General features: G+C 39.7%; 1 long non-coding RNA gene across 1 annotated transcript in view; it reads left to right on the top strand.

Annotated features, from left to right (window-relative positions):
- Positions 1-25,497, top strand: part of LOC309651959 — a 26,696-nt gene extending 1,199 nt beyond the window's left edge. The window contains exon 2 of the long non-coding RNA XR_014258500.1: positions 7,576-25,497. This is a non-coding gene — a long non-coding RNA (uncharacterized lncRNA). The remainder of the gene's footprint in view (positions 1-7,575) is intronic.

The following is a 25,497-nucleotide window of genomic DNA, read 5'->3' as shown; positions in this document are numbered from 1 at the left end:
AGAGACGCGGGGCGGGCAGCAGGTGGGAGGGGCGGGAAAGCAGCTTTTCCATCTGTGGAGCTACCGGTGGGGGCAGTGGGCGGCCACGCGTCTGGGAGGCGCTGCTGCGCTGGGAGCTGCTGGCAGTGGGCAGCGGCACCAAGGGGCCCACGAAGACTGAGCCCAGAACAAGCGGCTTAGGTCTTGGGCAGCTGGGGGATGTTGGGAAGCGACCGCAGGTGCTGGTCCCGGGGAGTGCAGCCCAGGGCAGGTGTCAGCACAAGGCTCAGGAGAAGCAGATAGCCCGTGCTCGAGAGTCAGGGAGACTGTGTTCCAGGAAGACTCTGGCCCCTGAGTCCTGGTGATAGCTGGCCTTGGCCCAGTACACGCTGCACTGCCCGGCCCGTGGGGCTGTTCTGCCTGATTACATCGTGGCAGAGTTCTCCCTGGTTAGCGGGGGATATCACCCCTCCACCTGGCCCCTTCCTCCAGGTAGGGGGAAGTGCCTAGACCTCCTGGGGTCAGCAGCAGGAGGTGGTTGTCAGGAATCAGGAGCCCCTAAGGAGGATAGGATGCTGGTTCCCATACACCTGAGGTCCCCAGAGCTGCCCTGGTGCCTCCTCTTTCAGCATCCTTCCAATAAATGCCTGCCCTTTTTGGCCTGCAACAAGAGGAACTGCAACTAGAGCACTCACTGAAGGAATCCTGCTCCTGCAAGGGTGGGGGCGGGGAAGCACAGAGATACTCTCATCCCACCTCCACAGAGTAACAGACATCAAAGAGACCTAAGGATCTCAGTGCACCCAAGGCTATCTGCCACTGAAGACTAACCATGGCAACCTGACTGCTTTACGGATCATCTTCCTGCGGAAGCCCCCACGTCCAGCATGTTCTGGAATGGAAGGGGGCGGCTCTGCCATCATTCAGTCACTCGACAAATGTCTATTAAGCGCCAACCCAGACCAGGTGTTGTACTAGGAGCTGTACCAAACACACTTGCTCCAGGGCCTGGGTTCCCCAAAAGGCAGACTGAGGAAGTGTCTAGGTCACCAGCAGAGAAGAGACACCAAAAACAGAAGAATCAAGAAAAAAATATCAGAAAGTTTGACATTCGATTTTTTTTAAACAGTCCTCATGGGAAAAGTCAGAATTTTATTGTACTTCCTTACATTCCTTTCCTGATTGCATGTTGCTTTTGCTCTGAATCACATGCGGGGGCGGGTGGGTGGGTCAGCATGATCCTTTCGATGCTTTGGTGCTTGTATGGGTCTGGATCCAGTCCTGGGAGAATGCCACCATCTCTGCCTCACAAAGACCTGACTGAAGGCTAGCCAGAGGGACTGACCTAAGAAGAGACCCCCTCCTCATTACAGTTGCCATGCCTAGGGTTGAATACAACTCTGGCCACAAGGTGGCAAAAGAGTATATGATGCTCCCTCTGATATTTGTTTTGTATGTTTATATAAAACTTGGTTTATATCAAAATGCTCTCTAAAATATTTTTGAACGTTGTGCTCCTTCACACACATTTAGGTTGACATCTCAAATTTTGCGTCCAAAATGTCAAGCTGCAAATAATGCGATTTCTGACAGATATTAACATTCACAAACAAAACGTCACAGTTTTACGTGAAAGCAGTGAAACCTAAATACGTTAGTGATTTGAGAGCCACCGTCATGTTTTAAAAATTCATAACCGAGCTCTTCTTTGATAGTTAGGAGGTGTACATTTTCCCTTTTCTCCCTGGATTCTCAATTCCATTTTATTCTTCTAACAGAATTTTATCTTTATGATATATATTTTTGCACTTGAAATGATTTTATTGATTATCCTATCGTATTTCCCTGCAGCAAAAATATGTGTATATTCTGCTATTTAAATGCTTTTTAAATGTTCCTGTGATCCTAAAGCTCTAAGTGTTGTTCAAAATTTACTTTTGCTCAAGTTATCATGACAATTAGTATTGGAATATGATAGATCAAAAAATTGTAAACATATTACAAAAAATTGTAAACATATTACAAATTTTGATGGGTAATTATTAAACGTAAAAACAAAAATTTACTAAAGATAGATAAGTCGTTTTTTTTAAAAGGTTGGTGTATCCATAGATAAATATTGCTTATTTTTAGAGTGAGGCAGGATTCAGCATCAATTCTCTTCCCACTTTTTTTTGGTTAAACGTTAGCACACAGAAACCTCTTTTATATAAATAAGTAAATGGGAATGGATATTTTGTTTTAGCAATATCACGCAAGTATTTGAACTCCTTTGAAGATATATGGGGGAAATTACACAATGATTTACCTTCAAAATTATTTTTCATGATTAGTCAGCTGACAGCTCCATTGGGTTCGCTTTCAATTTTACTGGAAGCCATCTGAATTGCAAAAGGATTTGATACCAATATATTCATTTGTTAGAGCAATTTGTTTCTTCACCATTGGCAGCAGTGTTTGGAACTGTCTCTCTGGTTCCCTGAGGATTTTTTCAAAGATATGCTTTTCTTTTGTAAAGTGCAAAAAGGACTATTGTGAAAAGGGAGATGGAAAAAGAGATCCAGCTTGATTCTTCCACTGCTAGTGTGTTCTCTGGCAGATCAATTTTAGGAAATATGAAAATGAAATTTGAGGATGTAGAAATCGATCCCCTTAAAACTGTAAGTGCTTATTTACCCCTTGGAAAGTCCTATAGCCCCAGGGTAATACACACTCCACTTTTAAGGTTGCTGGTTTATATTTGTTATTATAAAAGTAATATATACATTGTATATATTATTGTATATATATATTGTAATATATACATTGTATATATTATTGTATATATATATTGTAATATATACATTGTATATATTATTGTATATATATAGTAATATATACATTGTATATATTATTGTGTATATATATATATATATTGTAATATATACAATATTTGTGGTTTTTAAAAGGGGGATAAAAGAAGGCATAACATGAAAAGTTAAAGCCCCTCTCTCCCCTGCCAATCAAACCCAGTTCTATTCCCCTGAAATAACCACTTATTAACAGTTTGTCATGTATCCTTTGGGAAATTTTCTATGCAAATATAAGCATGTTTTATACACTTATCTTTTTTATGACAAATAAATGAGACTGTAATATACGTATGGATCAGCAACTTAGCACTATATGCTGGACATTAGGCAGCACTCTAAGTTGATCTACACAACCAAGGCAATGCCAATAAAAATTCCAACGAGTTTTTTGGAGAAGAATTTTACAAAATTAATATGGAAGAATAAAAGGCATTTCCCCCTTCTTCATTTCTCCTTCTTCCTCCTGGAAATGAGGATTTAATGGCTATAGCTGAGTAGCCATCTTGCAACCAAAAAACTGATTACCTCAGGACCTAATCTTACATGAGAAAAAAATGCCATATGTTACCAACTCTAAAAGGTACATCTCTTCATGCTTCAACATCGCTGAAATCTTTGAATGACAGCTTGTGGATTATATTTGCCAGCATTTTTTCCTCTTTCTTGGTACATCAAATAATGATGTGTCCTAGAATCAATATAACACTTGAAACGTCATCCTATTTAAGCCTTTGTTATTTGGATCCCTGTTATGCGTAGCTGAGTACATTTCCCAAGTGACAGCAGGCTTTCCATTTCACTCTTAGTGAAGTCCCAGGTCCTCATCCTGGCCTGTAAAGCCCTGTAGAATCTGGCCTCAGTCTCTTAGACTTCACTTTCTATCAACTCAGCCTTGCCTCAAACAAACTATACGTACTGTTGTTCCTTGAATAAGCTAAGCTGGCTCCTGCTTCCAAGCCTGTGCCCTTATTGTTCACTCTGCTTGGAAAGCTCTAGCCCTAGAAATCCTCATGGCTTTCTCCCTCACTTCTTCAGATCACTGCTTAACTATCACCTTATCTCAGAGTCCTTCCTTGGCCACTATATAAAATGACACCCCATCCCTGCTTTATTTTTCTTCAAAACACTATTACCACATGATGTATTAAATACTACACACACACACACACACACACACACACACACACAATTACTATAATGTAAACTCCATGAGAGTAAGATGTTCACTATTCTATTCCCAATGCCTCTTTGGCACTTAAAACATATGTAAATACATGTGAAATAAACAAGTTAATGCTTTTCATCATGAGTGAAGTCAACCATATTTTCAGGTTTATTGATTATTTTGTATTACCTTTTTTGTGTGTGAAATGCCTGTTTACATCCTTTGCCTAGTTTTCTTTTGGCTTCTTAGTAACCCTAATAATAAGTAAAACTTACATGGTGCTTGAAGTATACCAAGAGTCGTTCTACTAAACTGGTTAACCCTCACTACAATATTAAGAAGTAGGTGTTGTTAAAATCCCCATTTTACAGATGAGGAAACTGAGGCATAGAGAGATTGAATGAAACCCAAGGTGACACAGCTAGTAAATGATGTACCTGGGATTCAAACCCAGCAGTTGGAATCTAGAGTTTAGATTATTAGGTATTAGTCCTTTGGCTGTCATATGTTTATTTTCCCAATTATCATTTAACTATTGTATTTTATTTCATTTTTTCACCATATGGTGTTTAATATTATTATGTAGTCAAGATTCACAAACTTTATGGATTCTGGATTTTTAGTTTCTCAGGTTTTTTGTGGTTGTTTTGTTTTGTTTTTCCGCGTATAAACATGTAGAGCAAGTGCAAGGTCCTGAGACAAACAGCTTGATGATTTTAAGAAATGAAAATATGGCCAGATTGGCTTGAATTTGGAAGACGGAGAGTGGTACAAGATGATGAGTATAGAGATGTAGGCAGGGACAAGATCACCTGGAGCCTCATAGACCATTGTATAGGATTTGAATATTATCCCAATTATGATGGGAATCATTGGGGGTTTAGCAAGGGAATGACATGATATAATTTATGATTTACATACAATAATTATAATCAAATAACAGTAAAAGTAACTAACATTTATTGATTGTTTATGATACTCCAGGCACCCCTATTTGATAAGTACTTTACTAAGTTATTTAAACTTCATAACACCCTGATGAGGTAGGTCCCAATATTATTCTCACTGTACAAATGAAACCAAGGCACAAAAACAATAAGTACCTTGAATTTGCTCATGCTTACTCTCTGCTTCTATAACTGTTCCCATTCAGAATATATCTACTATCAACAATAAGACACCTGACACCTACTTTGTCCAGGCCCCTGACGTCCCACTAGTGGTCCGCGAGTCTTCACTGGGCTAAAGAAAGGGAAAAAGGCAAGTTCACTCAGCACTAAGGCCCTTAGGTCTGGGAGCTGGTCAGGTGGGCTCTTCCCATCCCATTTGGGCCATGCCAAGCTGCCCTAAGTTCAGGAATAGCCAGCCTCCTGGCCTGGTCATAATGACCAAGGTAGCCAGCTCAGCAGCCCTGCTCATCGTTGTAGCAGGACAGGGCCTTGCACCCTGCATCCCCAGAGCCATACCAGCAACCAGGGAACTAAGTGATAGGCTCATCAGGATCCACCACAGGCTTCCAGGAGATGCAAGCCCTACAAAAGGAAGCAGCAGGCCTAGTGGTGTGGAAGGGGGCAGAGAATGGAAGTTAAGGCCTTCTTCAAGCACACATCGAGCCCCAGGTAGCCTCACCCATGTGATTCCAATGGCCCAGGCCTTTTTTTGGCTGAAAGAAAGGAAAGGCTCATAGAGAGAGCAAAGTCAGGCTTGTGAGGGATGACAGCAAAGATGTAGGTTATATACTGCATCATATGCTAACCAGCCATTTTCCCAGTTTTCACCACATATTGCTTCCAGTAGTCTGTTTCTTAGCTTCCCTCAGTCTTCAGCAACTCTGGCTATACCTCTTCAGACTGCTGCCCCATTTGACTTATATGTTTTTTCTTTCTTTTTTTGTATCGAGTTATAGTTGATTTACAATGTTGTGTTAGTTTCACGCGTACAGCAAAGTGATTCAGTTATACATATATATAATATATTATTTTCTCAGATTCTTTTTCATTATAGGTTATTACGAGGTATTGAGTATAGTTCCTTGTGCTGTACAGTAGGTCCTTGTTATTTATCTATTTTATATATAGTAGTTTGTATGAGTTTGTATCTACTAATCCCAAACTCCTAATTTATCCCTCCCCCTGCCCTTTCCTCTCTGGTAACCATAAATTTGGTTTCTATGTCTGTGAATCTGTTTCTGCTTTGTAAATCAGTTCATTTGTATCATTTTTTTTAGGTTCCACATATAAGTGATATGATATTTGTCTTTCTCTGTCTGACTTACTTCACCTGGTATGATAATCTCTAGGTCCGTCCGTGTTGCTGCAATGACTTATACTTGTGATTCCTTACCTCTCTGCTTCATAACATGGGCTCTGAACAGCCTCCTGCATGCTGGTGCACATCTGGCCAACCACCTATCTTACCTCTGCCTTTTAGAAAAACACTGGAATCCCAAAATCTGTTTCCAGTGCTGGAGGTTGGCCCTGTGGAATATAGCATGGCCCTGGGTCTGAGTTTAGACAGAGGCACAATGAAGAACATATTCTCCCACTTTATTCACCAAAGTGTGGAATCTGACTTCCTGTGCTTGTCCTAAATGTCTCTTTCAAGTTCAAACGGTGGGAAGGGTAGATCTTGTAGTATTGTACCAAAACTGGTACTTAAAAATCTTAATCACACTTTCTCCTCTGTTTCAAAACCTTATTCCTATTTTTATTTTTTAAATTCTTATTTATTTCATTTATTTTTATTGAAATATATTTGACATACCACATTGTGTCAATTTGAGGTATACAATGTGTTGAACTGATGCATTTATATATTGTAATAGGATTGCCATTGTAGAGATAGTTAGCACCTCTATCACATCACATAATTATCATTTCTTTTCTGTGGTTGGAATAATTAAGATCTAGTCTCTTAGCAAGTTTGATGATTATAATACAATATTGTTGTCTATATTCACTACACTGTGCATTAGATCACCAAGATCTATTTATCTACTAGTTGCAAGTATCATTCCTTTTTAAAACCACAAAAAGCAATATAGACGAAATTATATAACCTCAGCAGAGGGGAGTTTAGCAATGTCTAGCAAGATTACATATGCACTCACTATTTGACTCAGTAGTCCCACTCCTAGGAATCTAAACCAAACATACACCAGCAAAAGTACAATGACACATACACAAGGCAACACTCTGCACAAAGGGCAACACTATGCACAAAGTGAAAAATGACATATGCACAGGGCAACACTATGTGAAATAACAAAAGACTGGGAGAAAACAAATGTCCACCACTAGGGAACCAGTTGAATAAATTATACTGGAGCCATAAAATGGAAAGCTGGGAAAAAATTTTAATAAAATGAAATGGAATACTATGGAATGAGATAGATTTCTATATAATATTTAGGAGTAATATTTGGGATATGTTGTTAAGTGGAAAAAGCAAAGTATAGAATATTATATATATAGTAGTATGTTAGCTTTTGTGTAAGAAAGATGAGGAAATACAAATATTTACAGAAACATTATGAACTTATGATTTATTTTTCTCTTTCTAAAAATAAATATTTCCTAGCTTTGTCCACTGAAAAGATATAGCAGCAATGACAACCTACTAGCAATGTGTATATTTAATGCCTAGACTGTGGTCTCTAAATCTCATTTCCTACCAAAAGGAACCAATCTTCCTTGAAGAAATAATTGTTTAAAGGTATTTAACAGGAAATGTACAAAATGATCCTGGGACATCTTTTTTTTGTCAAAGAGAAAGGAAGATATCAAAGACTAAAGTAGTCATGTCAAAAGAACACAGGATTCAAGATGAAGGGGAGTTCCCATTTGCCTATATTGGACAATTAGAGCATCAAAAAATCTGCAATTAATCAACCATCAAATGTATAAAATATGAGTTCATAATGACATTAAAAAACATTGGTGGGGGGCTTCCCTAGTGGCGCCCTGGTTGAGAATCTGCCTGCCAATGCAGGGGACACGGGTTCGAGCCCTGGTCTGGGAAGATCCCACATGCCGCGGAGCAACTAGGCCCGTGAGCCACAATTGCTGAGCCTGCGCGTCTGGAGCCTGTGCTCGGAAACAAGAGAGACCGCGATAGTGAGAGGCCCGCGCACTGCGATGAAGAGTGGTCCCCACTTGCCGCAACTAGAGGAAGCCCTCGCATAGAAACGAAGACCCAACAGAGCCATAAATAAATAAATAAATAATTTTAAAACAAACAAACAAACAAAAAAAACATTGGTGGGACTTCCCTGGTGGTGCAGTGGTTAAGAATCCGCCTGCCAATGCAGGGGACACGGGTTCAATCCCTGGTCCGGGAGGATCCCACATGCCGCGGAGCGACTAAGCCCATGCACCACAATTACTGAGCCTGCGCTCTAGGGATCACGAGCCACAACTACTGAGACCACGTGCTGCAACTACTGAAGCCCGCGTGCCTAGAGCCCGTGCTCCGCAACAAGAGAAGCTGCTACAATGAGAAGCCAGCGCACCGCAACAAAGGGTAGCCCCCACTCGCCGCAACTAGAGAAATCTCACATGCAGCAATGAAGACCCAACACAGCCAAAAATAAATTTAAAAAACCAAAAAACAAAAAAAATATTGGTCACCCCTGGGTGATGCTAGGGCACCAAATTATTGTTGCAAAAATTAATAAAGATAAAAATTAAGAACTTATCCCACCTTTCCCATAGTTAATGATATTCTTCTTTATGCAATAATTCCAGATAGCAAATGCAGAAGGAATGATAGAATTACTATATCACTATTTATAATCCCTAGTGAAATAATAAATCTAGGCCATGGTTTCTCGTCCCCAGCACTACTGACATTTGGGGCCAGATAATTCCTTATTTGGGGACTATCTATGCATTGTAGGCTTTTTAGCAGCATCTCTGGTCCCTACTCCCTAGATGCTATTAGTACCACACACACACACCCAGTTGTGACAATCAAAAATGTCTTCATACATCGTTAAATGTCCCCTGGGGGACAAAATCATCTCTGGTTGAGAACCACTAATCTAGGGCAATGATCATGAATGGATTAAAAGAAAAGATTAGGCAAATGATGATGGGGAACTTTACAATGGAGGGATCAGGTTGATACCACCTGAACCCACTGATCAATTTTAGCGTCACTAAGAGTGGGACAGCTAGATATTACATGCCTTCTGATGTGATGCAGTAGGAATCATACAGCATCACCTATTATATATTGATGCCAAAAATAAAATAACTGAACCTAAATCTAATCAAGTATCTAGCTCTAATTCCCAGTTGATGGTGAATATGGGAAGTAGAAGAACAAGTTCAGTGTCACCACTAAGAAACAATCAGCAAAATCCAGAATGTGGAATTTTTTATAGGAAAAATGACCCATTTTTAAATGATAAATGGCATTTAAAAGAAGATGAGTAAAACAATAAATGTTTAAATAAAACAACAACAACTACAAGGTAAACTAATACTGTATGATTCTACTATATGACACCCTGGAAAAGGAAAAACTATGGAGACAGTAAAAAGATCAGTGGTTGCCAGGGGTTAGGGAGAGGTAGGAATGAATAGGCTGAGCCCCAAGGATTTTAGAGCATTGAAAATACTCTGTATGATACTATAATGGTGGATACATGTCATTATAAATTTATCCAAACCCAAAGTGTGTACAACACCAAGAATGAACCTTAATGTAAACTATGGACTCTGGGTGATCATGATATGTCAATGTAAGTTCATCAATTATAACAAATGTACCACTCTGGTGGGGGCTGTTGATAATGGGGGAGGTTATGCATATGTGAGGGATGGGGGTATATGGAAATTTTCTGTACCTTTCACTCAATTTTGCTGTAAACTTAAAACTGCTCTAAAAATTAAAGTCTATTTTTAATTGAAAAAAAGAGAGAATGAGGAAAAGAAAGATGGGAGACTTACAAATTCTTTTCTAGCTTTATTGAGGTATAATTTACAAATAAAAATTGTATGTATTAAGGTGTACAATGTGATGTTTTGATATATGTATACGTTGTGAAATGATTACCACAATGAAGCTAATCAACATATTCATCACCTCACAGTTACTTTTTTTTAATGGTGAGAACAGTTAAGATCTACTCTCTTAGCAAATATCAAGGATACAGTACAGCATTATTAGCTATAGTGACCATGCTGTACATTAGATCTCCAGAACTTATTCATCCTACATAATTAAAACTTTGTACCCTTTGACCAACATGTCCCCATTTCCCCCACCCTCCAACCCCTGGAAACCACCCTTCTACTCTCAGCTATATGAGTTGGACTTTTTTAGATTCCACATATAAGTGACACCATGTAGTATTTGTCTTTCTGTGCCTATCTTAGGAAATATAAAGATTTTTAAAAGAGACTTAAGAGAGATAATGACCAAATGCAACATTACATTTGGTTTGGGTCCTATTTTGAAAAAAAATCAAGTTTAAAACTACTTCTTGAAACAATCAGGAAAATTTGAATATGAATTAGTATTTAATTACATTAAGGAATTATTGTTAATTAGTAAATTGTGATAATGGCATTGTGGTTATGTAAAAAAACGATTTTCTGTTATAGATACACACTCACATTGAATGAGATAATATTATATCTAGGATTTGAGTTAAAAGACTGCAACAAACCTTGGGGTGGAGAAAATAAATAAAACATGATTGGCAAAACATTGAAAATTGTTGAAGCTGAGTAAAGGGGATTCATTCTACTAATTTCTCTACCTTTGTGTATGTTTAAATTTTTCCATAATAAAATGAAGTTTAAAAACAAACTGAGTGAGACTTCTGTTTCTAGAAAGATGTGGTAGGTGTACTTCTCCCTATTTCTCCTGCTAAGTACAGTTTAAAACCCTGGACACTGGTTATAAAACAAACGTAAAAAGAGTCTGAAAAGTAGACAGAAGAAGGCAGACTGGCTATAGAACTCAGAACCCAAGGAATGACAAAGCAGTGAGTTCCCTGAGGTTTTGTTCTGTTTTGTTTTGCTTCATATATCCTATACTGGGTGCTGGAGAAGCTGAAAACCTGGAAACATCAATGGGTATAGGAAAAAAAGAAAAGAAAAGGAGAGGAAAGGAAAGGAAAAGAAAAGACAAGGCAAACAAAAAAAGCCTGCTCTCTCTAGGCAGAGGACCAGGAAAGGGGCAACCTTGCAAGACAGAAAAGTTTTAGATAATAACCACTCTACTCCAAGCAAACCCCACAGAACAAATTGAGCCACCATCCATGCCAACAAAGGCCAAATGGAAAAGTTAAACTTCCACCCTTGTCAGGCTGTAATATGCTAGGATGGTGTCAGAGAAAGACAAGTTGGGAGCCTGAACGTTCATTCCTACTGGGAAGTAACAAGGCCCCTTTGATGCAGTGTCAGTGGAGACTACATGGAAAGCCAGGACTTCATGCCCACCTGGTGATAACAAGGGGCCCCTCCTCTTCTCACCACTGGAGTGCTATCAGAGGAGTCCCAGTAGAGAATCAGCACTTTTACCGCCATCTAGTAGTAACTAGCATCCCTCCCCCATCGTGGTGCCAGTGGCAGTCATGAGAACTACAACAAGGCATTCCTGCTCCTCTCAGCCAGGGTGGTATCAGCAGAGGCATAGGGGAGAGCCAGAACTCCCACCTTGCCAGGTATTAATGAGGAGAACCTCACCCCCAGGTGTCAATGGAGGCTGAATGAGGAACCTGGACTCCATTCCACCTGGCAGCAATGAAGTGGCATTCCCCTACCACTGCCAGAGCAGTGTCAGAAGCATAATAAAAATAAAGATATTTAAATGCTATCCAGAGTCTCATAACATATTATCCAAAATGTCAAGATTTCAATAAAAAATCAGTCGTCATATCAAAAGCCAGGAAAATCTCTGCTTGATGAGAAATGACAACTAAAAGACACAAACAATATGACATAGATGTTCATTAAGATGTTTCAATAAGCAATTACAAACATAATAGAAACAAATTTTTAAAAAGAAAGTCTCATCAAAGAAATAGAATATATAAAAAAGAACTAAATGGAATTTTTAAAACTAAAAAATGCAATAACTGAAAGTTTAGAAAGTAATAGATGGGCTCAGCAGCAGAATAGAAGAGACAGAGGAAAGAATTAGTGAACTTTCACAGAACTAGAACAAAAAATTTCACAATTTGTATGGAAACACAAAAGACCCCGAATAGCCAAAGCAATCTTGAGAAAGAAAAACGGAGCTGCAGGAATCAGGCTCACTGACTTCAGACTATACTACAAAGCTACAGTAATCAAGACAGTATGGTACTGGCACAAAAACAGAAATAGAGATCAATGGAACAGGATAGAAAGCCCAGAGATAAACCCACGCACATATGGTCACCTTATCTTTGATAAAGGAGGCAAGAATATACAGTGGAGAAAAGACAGCCTCTTCAATAAGTGGTGCTGGGAAAACTGGACAGCTACATGTAAAAGAATGAAATTAGAACACTCCCTAACACCATACACAAAAATAAACTCAAAATGGATTAAAGACCTAAATGTAAGGCCAGACACCATCAAACTCTTAGAGGAAAACATAAGCAGAACACTCTATGACATAAATCACAGCAAGATCCTTTTTGACCCACCTCCTAGAGAAATGGAAATAAAAACAAAAATAAACAAGTGGAAACTAATGAAACTTAAAAGCTTTTGCACAGCAAAGGAAACGATAAACAAGATGAAAAGACAACCCTCAGAATGGGAGAAAATATTTGCAAATGAAGCAACTGACAAAGGTTTAATCTCCAAAACATACAAGCAGCTCATGCAGCTCAATATCAAAAAAACAAACAACTCAATCCAAAAATGGGCAGAAGACCTAAACAGACATTTCTCCAAAGAAGATATACACATTGCCAACAAACACATGAAAGAATGCTCAACATCATTAATCATTAGAGAAATACAAAGCAAAACTACAATGAGATGTCATCTCACACCAGTCAGAATGGCCATCATCAAAAAATCTACAAACAATAAATGCTGGAGAGGGTGTGGAGAAAAGGGAACCCTCTTGCACTGTTGGTGGGAATGTAAATTGATACAGCCACTATGGAGAACAGTATGGAGGTTCCTTAAAAAACTACAAATAGAACTACCATACGACCCAGCAATCCCACTACTGGGCATATACCCTGAGAAAACCATAATTCAAAAAGAGTCATGTACCAAAATGTTCATTGCAGCTCTATTTACAATAGCCAGGACATGGAAGCAACCTAAGTGCCCATCGACAGATGAATGGATAAAGAAGATGTGGCACATATATACAATGGAATATTACTCAGCCATAGAAAGGAACAAAACTGAGTTATTTGTAGTGAGTTGGATGGAACTAGAGACTGTCATACAGAGTGAAGTAAGTCAGAAAGAGAAAAACAAATACACACATTATATATGGAATCTAAAAAAAAAAGAAAGAAAGAAAATGGTCAGAAGAACCTCGGAGCAAGACAGGAATAAAGATGCAGATCTACTAGAGAATGGACTTGAGGATACAGGGAGGGGCAAGGTTAAGCTGGGACAAAGTGAGAGAGTGGCATGGACATATATACACTACCAAACGTAAAAAAGATAGCTAGTGGGAAGCAGCCACATAGCACAGGGTGATCAGCTCAGTGCTTTGTGACCGCCTAGAGGGGTGGGATAGGGAGGGTGGGAGGGAGGGAGATGCAAGAGGGAAGAGATATGGAGCCTTATGTATATGTATAACTGATTCACTTTGTTATAAAGCAGAACCTGACACGCCATTGTAAAGCAATTATACTCTAAAAAAGATGTTTAAGAAAAAAAAGAGGGCTTCCCTGGTGGCGCAGTGGTTGAGAATCTGCCTGCCAATGCAGGGGACACGGGTTCGAGCCCTGGTCTGGGAAGATCCCACATGCCACGGAGCAACTAGGCCCGTGAGCCAGAACTACTGAGCCTGCGCGTCTGGAGCCTGTGCTCCGCAACAAGAGAGGCCGCGATAGTGAGAGGCCCGCTCACCACTATGAAGAGTGGCCCCCACTTGCCGCAACTAGAGAAAGCCCTCGCACAGAAACAAAGACCCAACACAGTCATAAATAAATAAATAAATAAAAATTAAACTTTAAAAAAAAAAAAAAGAAAAAAAAGAATTAGTGAACTTGAAGATAGAACAATAGAAATTATCTGGTGTGAACAATGGAAAGAAAATAGACTGAGGGCAGGGAAGGATGGAATGAACAGATCCTAAAGAATGTGTGGGACTATAACAAAAGTTTGAACATCTGTGTCATCACAGTTAGAAAATGAGAGGAGGAAAAAGATAGAGCTGAAAAAGTATTCAAAGAAATAATGGCTGAAGAATTCCCAAAAGACGTAAACCAATAAATTCAAGAAGCTGAACAAACTCCAAACTGTATACACATAAAGAAATCCATGCCAAGACCCATCATACTCAAACTTCTGAAAACAAAGGACAAATAAAAAGGCAGCAAGAGAGATGATGCCTTGCCTTTAGGGGAAAAACAACTTGAATCACAGAGGATTTCTCATCAGAAACCATGGAGCTCAGAAGAAACAGATACAATATTTTTCAAGAGGTGAAGGAAAGGACTATCAATCGAGAACTCTATGCCCAGTGAAAATATCCTTCAGGAATGAAGGGGTAATCAAGACATTCTCAGATAAAGGAAAACTAAGAGAATTTGCCACCAGCAAACCTACCCTGAAAGGATGGCTAAAAGAAGTTGTCTAAACAGAAAGGAAATTATAAAAGAGGGAATCTTGGAACATCAAGAGGGAGAAAAAGCATAACAGAAAGAGTAAAAATATGGATAAATACAAAAGATTTTCCTTCTCCAATTGACTTTTCTAAATTATGTATGAAGCAAAAATTGTAAATACTATCTGATGTGGTCTTCAATGTATGCAGTGGAAATATATAAAACAATTATATTATAAATGAACTAGAGTAAGGTTTCTACATTTCATCCAAACTGGGAAAATGTTGATACCAGTAGACTATGATAAGTTATGTATGTGTAATACCTAGAGAAAAAGCTCTCTCTTTCTAAATAGGTGGAGAGATGTACTGTGTTCATGGGTTGGAAGACTCAACATATAAAGATGTCAATTCTCCCTCAAATTTATATACAGCATTATTTAATGCAATTCCTATGAAGATCCCAGCAAGATTTTTTTTACAGATGTAGGGAAAGTTATTCTAAAACTTATATTAAAAGGCAAAGGAACTAGAATAGCTAAAACAATATTGAAATAGAGGAATAAAGTTAGAGGAATCACAATGCCTGATTTTAAGATTTCCTATATGGTAATCATGAATGTGTAGTATTGGCATGGAGATGATAGACATATCAATGGAAAAGAATAGAGATCAGTGATAAAGAATCAATGATCAGTGGAACAGAATTGAGAACCCAGAAATAGACCCACACAAGAATGGCCAACTGATCTTTGACCAAGGTGCAAAAGCAAACCAATGGAGGATAGTCTTTTCAACAAATGGTGCTGGATTAATTGGATGTCCATAGGCCAAAAAAAAAAAAAAAAAAAGAACCTCTACTTAGACTTCAAACCTTACATAAAAATTAACTCAAAATGAATCATAGATTTAAATGTAAAACTATAGAACTCTTAGAAGAAAACATAGGAGAAAATCTTCAGGCCCTAGGGGTTGGTGAAGAATTCTTAGACATAACACCAAAAAGCATGATCCAGAAAATTAAAAAATTGATAAATTATACTAAATCAAAATTAAAACTTTTATAAAAGACTCTTAGGAGAATTAAAATATAAGTTACAGACTGGGAAAAATTATTTGCAAAACGCCTATCTGACAAGGGGCTCATAACTAGAATATACAAAGAATCCTCAAAACTCAACAGTAAAAAAAAAAATCCAATTAGAAAGCGTACAAAAGACTTGAAGAGATAGCTCACTGAAGAGGATAAACAGATGTCAAATAAGCATATCAAGAAATGTTCAATATCATTAGCCATTAGGGAAATGCAAATTAAGACCATGACGAGATATCACCATATACCTAGTAGAACAGCTAAAATTAAAAATAGTGACAATACCAATGTTGGTAAAGATGCAGAGAAACTAGAGCTCTCATACATTGCTGGTGGGAATGTCCAGTCACTCCGTAAAATAGTAGTTTCTTAAATGACTAAACTACCATATGACTCAGTAATCTCACTCCTAGGCATTTATGCCAGAGAAATGAAAACTTCCACCCACACAAAAATGTGTACTTGAATGGTCATAGCAGCTTTATTTGTAATAGCTTAATTTGGAAGCGACCAAACTGTCTTTTAATAGGTGAATGGTTAAACAAACTGTGGTATATCCATACTATGGAATACTATTCAGCAATAAAAAAGTCAAACTATACACACAATAATTTCGATGGATCTCAAAGACATTATGCTGAGTGAAAAAAGTCAATCTCGAAAGGTCGACTCCATTTATATAACATTCTTGAAGTGACAAAATCAAGAGATGGAGAACAGGTTAATGGTTTCCAGGGGTTAGGGATGGTGGGTGGGAGGGGAGTGGGTGTGAATATAAAGGGTAGCAGGAAGATCTTCATAGAACTTCATAGAATAGTTCTGTATCTTGATTGTGGTGGTGGTTACACCAATCTACACATGATGAAATGACATAGAACTATGCACACACATTGTTCCAATGCCAATTTTCTGTCACACAACATGTAAGTTTTGGGGGAAACTGGGTTAAGTTTATACAAAACAAATATAATCTCTTGAAAAAGGAATTTAAAATAAAAACAAGAGGAAATTGAATTCACAGCAATAAATTTCTATCATGTTGTTTTTAACTAGAATGTTAGGGTTTTTTCCTGAAAGCAGAGGTTCCCAAGTGTCTCCAGAGGCTCTAATCAGCCTGACTCCAGAGGGTCTATGTGACAACATGTCTTTTGCTGCTCCCCTGGGCAACACTGGTGGAATACAGGAAGCCCAGGCCTTCATCCAAGACCACAGCTATAGGAGGAGCTTTCAGAATCATGCAGGCTCTCACTAGACATGCTTCCACAACAAGGGGACTTAGCAGACTGACTCGGCTCTCTTTTGTTGTGCTCTAGGCCATAGGCCTCCAGCTAAATCAGAGTTAAATACCCTCCAATCCAGCCTAATCAGTGACTGGTGAATACTAGATCTTTTCATACAAACATGCTCATTCATTCACACCAAAGTGATTTGTATAAATTAAATATAACCCCATGTCTGCTATCTTGGCTGGCACTCTGCTATTTCTTGACCACCATGTTGTCCTGCTGGGAGGGATGAAGTGAGGAAATGGTTTCATGAAGTCACACTGTAGGTGAGCTTAGGCAAGATATTTAACCTGGATCTCAGGACCTGGAGTTGAGAGCAGTAGAAGATCCAAGTGCTGCTCTTTCTGTCTATCATCATAAATGCCTCTGTGACTTTTATTATAACAACAACAAGAACAAGAATTTCATTTACCCAGTTATAAATTCATCCTTTTTAAAAATTATTATTATTTTTGAGTGGAATAGCAGCAGATCAGAACTAGGTAAGCCCTGAGTCAGCAAATTTATCAGGAAGACCTCCCACAGAATTGGAAAGATCTCTAACATCTTCACATTGTCAATATGGGTTTGGGGAGCCCTAAGAATGCCAGAAAAATCTGCTGCCAATAGATGTGACATGGAGGGGAATTCAGCATCCTGGGGAATTTTGGAGTGTTTCACTAAGAGCTGAGTGATCAACTGGGATGGGGTTTCTTAAGAAAGACTCATTCCTAGGATAAGTTTACTTTACTTAAGAGTCAGATCAAGATAGATTGGGGAGGGATGGGTGGAAGATTCTGGAACTACATTCGCTTGTGTGAAGACAATGTCCCTAGTGGAGGGGCAGGAAACCAGGAAAGTTAAAAACAGAGAAAGGGATCACATTACCAAAATTTGTGACAGAGCTTTCCCTTTCCATGAGATGGGGAGAGGGAGCATGAACAAACTGAATAAAGCATAGTACAATACTGACAGATTTCTTGTGGACAGATGAAAGTGGCAGGCCAGTCAGTTTCAGTTTTTAAAGGTCAAAGGGCAACAGCTCTAACAAATGGAGAGAAAATTGTGAGGAGCTGGAGAGATAGTCTCAGTGATTCACTAGGGATTCCACCCCAAGAAGTAAATGGAAAGAATTTGCCTGAAAATCATGAGGTATTTGAAGAATGCCAAGGCAAGGAACAAACCTCTTTCATTATGGTGCACCCACCACCAGTTGTGCTTCACTAGGAGGGCAAGTCTGCACATGAATCTGTCAAGGTGAATCAAAGAAGGAAGATGATTTGCAAGGCAGACAACAAACATGCAGGAGGGAGGGTGGACAGAGCAGCCTGGGGAAACCCCCCCAAAACCTACTCTGCTCTGCCATCCACCCACACTGAAGTGGACATTTATCATTGAAAACCTTGAAGTCCAGTGAGTCCAAGAAGGTTTTCAAGTCCAGGGAGGGTGCCCTAAGAACTGAAAAGTTTTCCAAGTGACTGATGGAGTGAGCTTAGGTATGGAGTAACATAACACTGGAGACAAGAGGAAGTTATGGGGGCCTTTGCTCAGACAGTTGATATGGGGATCTGTAGAAGGAGGTCAGAGAACATATAGGGAGTGTTTAGGGATTGTGTCAATTACAAGGCAATGGTGAATCAAGAGAGAGATCCTCATGAGAATCACTAAGAAACCTTTTTGCTGATCATCACAAGGGCTACACACTGGGCAGCCATGCCATTCAGTTAGGATGGAACCCCTGGTCTTCCCAACCCCAGGAATGGCAATAGACACTCAAAGACAACTTGAAAATTCAGCACTTCCCCCCGTAATGTGAAATATGGAAAAACTATATGACTTTCCAATTATTACAACCAGAAAAACTAGAAAGTCAAAACAAATGGTTGATGCTGATACTTTCTAGAAAACAAATTTTTGGTGGTGAACTAAAGGCTTGGGGATGGTGAATCCCTGCAACAAACCAACAGTAGTTATCTTTTCAGAGAGGAATGGGCAGATACTAGGGAAGAATAGAAGGGTGTTAAGTTTCTTATAAAGTCAAATATACACTTATTATATGACCTTGCAATCCCACTGCTAGGTATGTACCCTAGAGAAATGAAAATTTATGTTCACACAAGATCCTGTACATGAATGTTTATAGAAGTCCCAAACTGGAAACAATCCGAATGGATATATTGACTTTGGTATGTCCATACAATAAAAGGACAATAATTGTCAGCAATAAAAGGGAGTGAACTATGGATACACACAATAACATGGATGAATCTAAAATGCATTATGCTAAGTAAGAGAAACCAGAATCAGAAGGCTACATACTGTGTAATTCTATTTATATTCTGGAAAAGGCAAAACTATGGGGATAGAAAATAGATTAGTGGTTGCCAGCGTCTGGAGGCAAGGAGAGGGATTGATTACCTAGGGGCTCAAGGGAACTTTTTGTGATATGGAAATTTTCTATATCTTGATTGTGGTGTTGACTACACAACTGTATAAGTTTGTCAAAACTCATGCAACTGTACTTCTGAAAAAGGTGAGGCTTACTACATATAAATTGTATCTTAATAAACCTGACTTTTAAAAATGCTGAGTTAAAACATATTTAAAACTGATTATCCAAAGAGGCTACATTGGATCAAATAGGCCAATCTGGTTGGTTCCTGTTTGGACCTGGTTTCAGATCAAGGGCAGAGCCCCAAACCAAAAACCCATGTGAACTCATCTATCATCCCTGGGAAGAGACCAGTGTCTATACTCTTCAGGGAAAATGGATATATTCTGAGGCATTATGATGAGCAATACATTTTGCCTGACTCTTGTTGCACTTTACATATGGGACTCTGCATCCAGGGGGAAATGGAAGAAGTTGTTTTGGTTCTGAGCCAAGAATATTCAGAAACATCTGAACATTCAGGCCTCGCAAATTTCAAACTAAGAAAGCAGGAGTAGTGGGTTCCCAGCACATAATTACTTCCCAAGGCCACAATGGGCTTGTTGAGAAGAATACAGAAGGAATAGATACCTGGACTTCCCCACTGAATTCTGGATACAGATATAATTTATTTAAAACTTCTCAACTGTAGGTATTGTTTATGGGATGGGAAAATTGGCAGGAGTACCTGAAATCCCACAAGCAGCACCCAAGATTGAATTGGGCTTAAAGTGAGCATGTCTTAGGAACCTCAAGGATTATTTTTATTCTTCTTTTTCTAACCTAATAGAGTCATCAATTTTTGTAATAGGGTGTGGAGAAAGAAACAGCTGCCACAATACAATTAATTTTGATGGAGGAATCAGCTAGATGGTAAGTCATGTATTCACATTTGAACTCAAGTTGGTATAAGGACTAAGGATACCCCAAACTCCAACAGAAACATAACCCCAATGCTGTTGATGTCATCGAAGAAATGAGGACAATAGTCCAAAAATTGTTGGCTTGGAAATAGCGCTATTACAAGGTTCATCCATAACCATTCCTGCCTGATTTGGAAGCCAAGTGGAACTTGGTGAATAACTACACTCTATTATGGAGGTTTCAATTTGTTCATAAAACCCCTGGCACTAGAGGTAGCCTATGACCATTAATTGAGTGGAGAAATTCTCAGAGAAGCCTCCAACTTCTCCATGGGAAATAGCTATATCAATATCAATCAATGATTATATTTCTGTAACATATTTATTATTATCTTCTAAATAACCTTGGGAGAGAACTACTAACTGCAGGAGAAAGCAAATTATATTTTGAGGATTACTCCTTTGTACAAGGAAAAGCTGGAATGGGAGTCCAGGGACCTTGGATTTCAATAAGCTACCTTGGAAAATGGAATTGGATCTAGGAGGTTGAAATTGTGGCCTTTGGGCTTCCAAAAGAGCAATCCATTTTGAGGATGTCGAAACACCATGGCAACAAAGTCAGCCTATATATTTCTGACAGTCAGTAGGTTGTGGGACTACTGAAACATCCAGCCCTTGGTGAATTCTATTTGCTACCACCTCTGCCATGCTTCCTGTTCGAGAAGAAAGTAGTCTGGCATAACAGTTCAGTGGAGACTCTGGAGCCATTGTTGCCAGTGTTCAAATCCTATCTCCACCATTCCCTGGCTATGGGACCATTGGCAGATTATTTAACATCTCTGTTGCAGTTTCTTCATATGTAAAAATAGATATATTATACCAATGACTCCATTTTAGCATTGTTGTGAGTCGCAACTTTATAAATGTAAAAGAACTCAGAACAAGCAAGAGCTCTCATAAGTATTATCTAGTAGTATTACTATTTTCATTTCCAGGGGCCCAAAGTACCAAAGCAAGTGGAGAAATAAGAATTGGGAACACTGGATACCTTGGCCAAAGTGTGCAGTGAGACTCTTAACTAGTAAGACTTCAGAACCAGAGACCTGAGCTGGATTCTCTTCTCTGCATTTTTGTTCCTGGCTAATAAAACTTGGAGGAGGGCCAGGAACATCAAAGTATTGCACACATTCCTCTCTGATGGGTAGGTCCCAACTTTCCCCTTTATATTTCTGGAAAGTCCTACCATAACTAACCAAAGTCAGTATAGGCATCTGTGTTAGTTTCCTTGGACTGCCATAATAAATTGACACAAACTGGGTGGTTTTAAACAATAGAAATTTATTCTCCCACAATTCTGGAGGCTAGATGTCCGAAATCAAGGTATCAGTAGCACCATGCTCTCTCTGAAGGCTCCAGGGGAGAATATGTTCCATGCCTTTCTCTTAGCTTCTGATGTTGCCGGCAATGGTTGACATTCCTGGGCTTGTAGACATATCACTCCAATCTCTACCTCTGTTGTCACATGGTATGCTCCCAATGTGTCTCTGTCTCTGTGTGTCTTCTCCTCTTCTTACAAGGAGACCAGTCCTATCGCATTAAGGGCCCACCATAATAACCACATCTTAACCTGATTATATCTGCAAAGATCCTATTTCCAAATAAGGTCACATTCAAATAAGGTACTGGAAATTAAGACTGCAACATATCTTTTGGGAGACACAACCCATGACAGGATCTAGGACAACAAACATTTTAGTATACCTGAAACAATTATGCCATCACACATACTGGATGGTGGAAAGAAGTAAACATTGAAGGGGAATGCTAGAATGCTCCCTGAGATGGCCCCAAACCAACCTCTCTAAGAATTCCTTTCAGGCAACCTCTAGTTGGAGGCATAACTTAAGGTAATCTTTGTAAAACACTGTTCTTGGTGGTAGTGCACAGCCACTCTTGTTGAGTTGAGGCCATTCTAACTATGAAGGAGGTTTTCCCCCCCAACACCCATACTGGAATTCATCCAATTAAGATATTTTGCTACTAAGGCAAGGGGGATACTTTCAACTAAGAAACACCCTGATAAACAGCAAACCTCACAGAAATGGATGGACAGTCACACATATCTCTCATATCCTCAATTCTGTGGACATGGTAGAGACAATGAATCAGGTCTAAAGTTGATCTGCCTAAGGGCTGTCATGTCTTAGGGCTTAATTGGGCTAAATCCCTTCCTTTCATGTTGATAAACCTGAGAAAGCAAAAACCATGCATATTAAGGCCTGGCTGACTACCTTGTGTGGAGGCCTTAATACATTGAGAGTCCAAGAATGGGAGTCAGAGGTAAAACATAGTTTGGCAAAGAGTTACAAAAGTTAGTCCAGGGTTTTACATTTTAAATCAATAAGGTGTATGGTAGAGCCTAAGGTCCAGGCCAGGGCTCTACACAAGCCAAAGAGAAGGCCCTAAAATGACTGAAAGTTGGTCATGGCACATTTCTAGGTCCCATTCCTGTTCCCAAACTTGAGTGAGGGGTGGAAGATGAGGGGGCCTTTCTCGGTAATGTGGAAGCTCATACTGGGTGTATTCAAGTGGCATAAAAATATCCCTGGTTTGTCCATGCATTGCACTTAAAGAAGCATAGGCAGAAGCCCTCAATCCTTTCTCCAGGGGTCAAAACCAGGGATAGATGCAAGGTTTGTTCGTAGAATGCCACCTGTAGTAGCCATAAAAATGTACTACTGAGATCTTCTGATGCAGGAAGCATGGTTGACTAATAGCCCCAGCTTCCACCCAACTTGGTCCACCACCAAGTTTGCACCAAGACCATGCTTCCCCCAGGCTGCCAGTAGCACTGACTGAACATGGTGCAAATACTAGTGCTGGCCCATTCTTGTGGTACGCAATATTTCTCTAACCTTTCTGATGGGCCCAAACTTTCTTTGAACTGTGCTACAGACTGGAACTCTCTCTAGCCAATCCTTTTTCCTCCCACTCTCCTTTCACAGGTGTCAGACCTACATTGTAATCTGAAAGCTCTCCCTTGCCTACATCTACTTCTTCCTCTTTATCACCCACAGGCACTTCTCCCAATAAGTTTCTTGCAAATCTAATCCCATCTTGGCATCAGCTTCTTGGAACATTTGAATAGACATAAAGTATACTGTTGATGGGATCCAAGAAAGTAGATGGTCAGATGGGTTTCGGGGACTGGATCACTCACCACCCGTTGGGCAAAGAAGATGCCATCCTGAGTTGTAGATGGGAACAGGCATTCCTTTCCACAAGGTGGTAACGCAAATGCTGACTCTTTCATCAGTAGTGACCTAGGAAAATGTCCAGTGGAAAGGAACACTCTTGCAGGTATGATGATTCTGGCATTTGAAAGAAAGGTAAGCAAAGTTGGCTGGTTATTACTAATTTGTATTAATGTCCTACAAATGGATAATGAGATTGAGGGCTGTTAACAAGCAATTGACGGCTAAGTGTAAGAGCCAAAGGATCTTGTCAATAGCTTATAAAGACACACTTTTCTCCTTCAGTAGAAGAGCATGTAATAGGGAAGAACAAATATGACTCCATATTGGATCTGTTTCTTTTACTTTAACCTTTGTATTCTATTGCTTTTGCTACAAGTTAATCACTAAAGGAATGTTGCCTATAGCTTAAAGTATACATAATGTCCATCTCCCAGAACACTGCCTTCCCATGCCTGAGTGTTAAGCTGAAATACCTTTGTTTAAGATCACAAGAAACATCCTGACCGGGGCCACCTGTGAATGGCTGCAGGAAAGATGAAATTAACACATCCCCTCCCCAGTCTGGCTGGAACCAGGAAATAGTTACGACAACTTATTGCCTTTCTTACTTTACCTCCTCACCTCCCCCTCTTTCCTCTGTAAAAGAAACTAGCATCCAAACCCAGGCAAGATGGTACTTTGGGACACCAGTCCACCATCTTCTTGGTCTGCTGACTTTCCGAATAAAGTCGCTATCCCTTGCCCCAACAACTTGTCTCTTGATTTATTGGCCTGCTGTGTGGTGAGTGGTAAGAGTGTGGACTCAGTAACAAGCAGACACATCAGAGGAGCAGACTCTAGACTTGATAGCAAACGCCTCAAGATGATTAAATGCCTATCCCAGGCAAGTCTGTCATGCTAAAGTCAGAGCCCTGGTTGGAAAAACCTGGGACCTGAAAAGTAGGATGGAGACATCTGGATGGATACTTCTAAGATGTTGGCTCTGTAGAAACTGAACTCTCAGAAACTGCAGAGGTAGCTCACCCTTCTCTAGTAAGAACTAGCACATCTCTCATGCTAGAAGATGTCAACAAGTCCTCACCCCACAAAACAAATGGTTTCCCTTTCAGGAGCTGCCCCAATCTTTTCTCCTGGCTGCCAAGATAATAATCTTTGTTAAATCCCAGCATAACCCAACTGGAGACATGCTGGGCCTGATAAGGAAGGAGATAGATTGTATACTGAAGGAGCTGGAAGAATTAGCTAACACAGATTGACATGAGCCAGTTTAAGTACCCCTGAGTACTTAGTGAGTACTTACTCAGTGACTACCACTGACACTAGATTTTGAGCTGCTCGATCAAGGTAGCTGGAACATAACATTGAAGAAGGAAGAATTTATCAATTTGAGGGTACTTTCTTAGGAGGTTGATTTAACACCCTGGCAAGCACCCCAGGGATGGGGCAAAGTCACTGCTGGGGTGGCTCTTAGAAGCCTGGAGTAGACAAAGGCTCATGCTGGATGAAGTGGAAATGCCTGTGTTACCTGGAGGATGGTAGAGGAAGGAATAGAGAGGCTGAAGGAATTGAACATGTTGCAATGGACAGATCTTGTGAGGTCAGAAATACTACCAGAAGATATGTTCCATGGGGGGCCAAGAAAACTCACTATTCACCAAAGCCATCAGGAATGTGCTGGTGAGAGGGGCACCAGCATCACTAAGAAGCTCAAGGGTGGCTCTCACTTGCTGGCTAGGGCTGAGGGTAGGAGAGGTGGTTACTGCTCATTAATGTCCATGGGAATCATGGAGCCTTGAATTAACAGAGCCAGGTGGCAGCAATTAACTGCCAGAAGCCAGGAGGCTGC

Source organism: Balaenoptera physalus (assembly GCF_965194825.1).
Source record: "Balaenoptera physalus genome assembly, chromosome: X".
NCBI classification, from domain to species: domain Eukaryota; kingdom Metazoa; phylum Chordata; class Mammalia; order Artiodactyla; family Balaenopteridae; genus Balaenoptera; species Balaenoptera physalus.
Note: the sequence above shows the minus strand (reverse complement) of the source record. Positions and strands in the feature narration are given on the sequence as shown.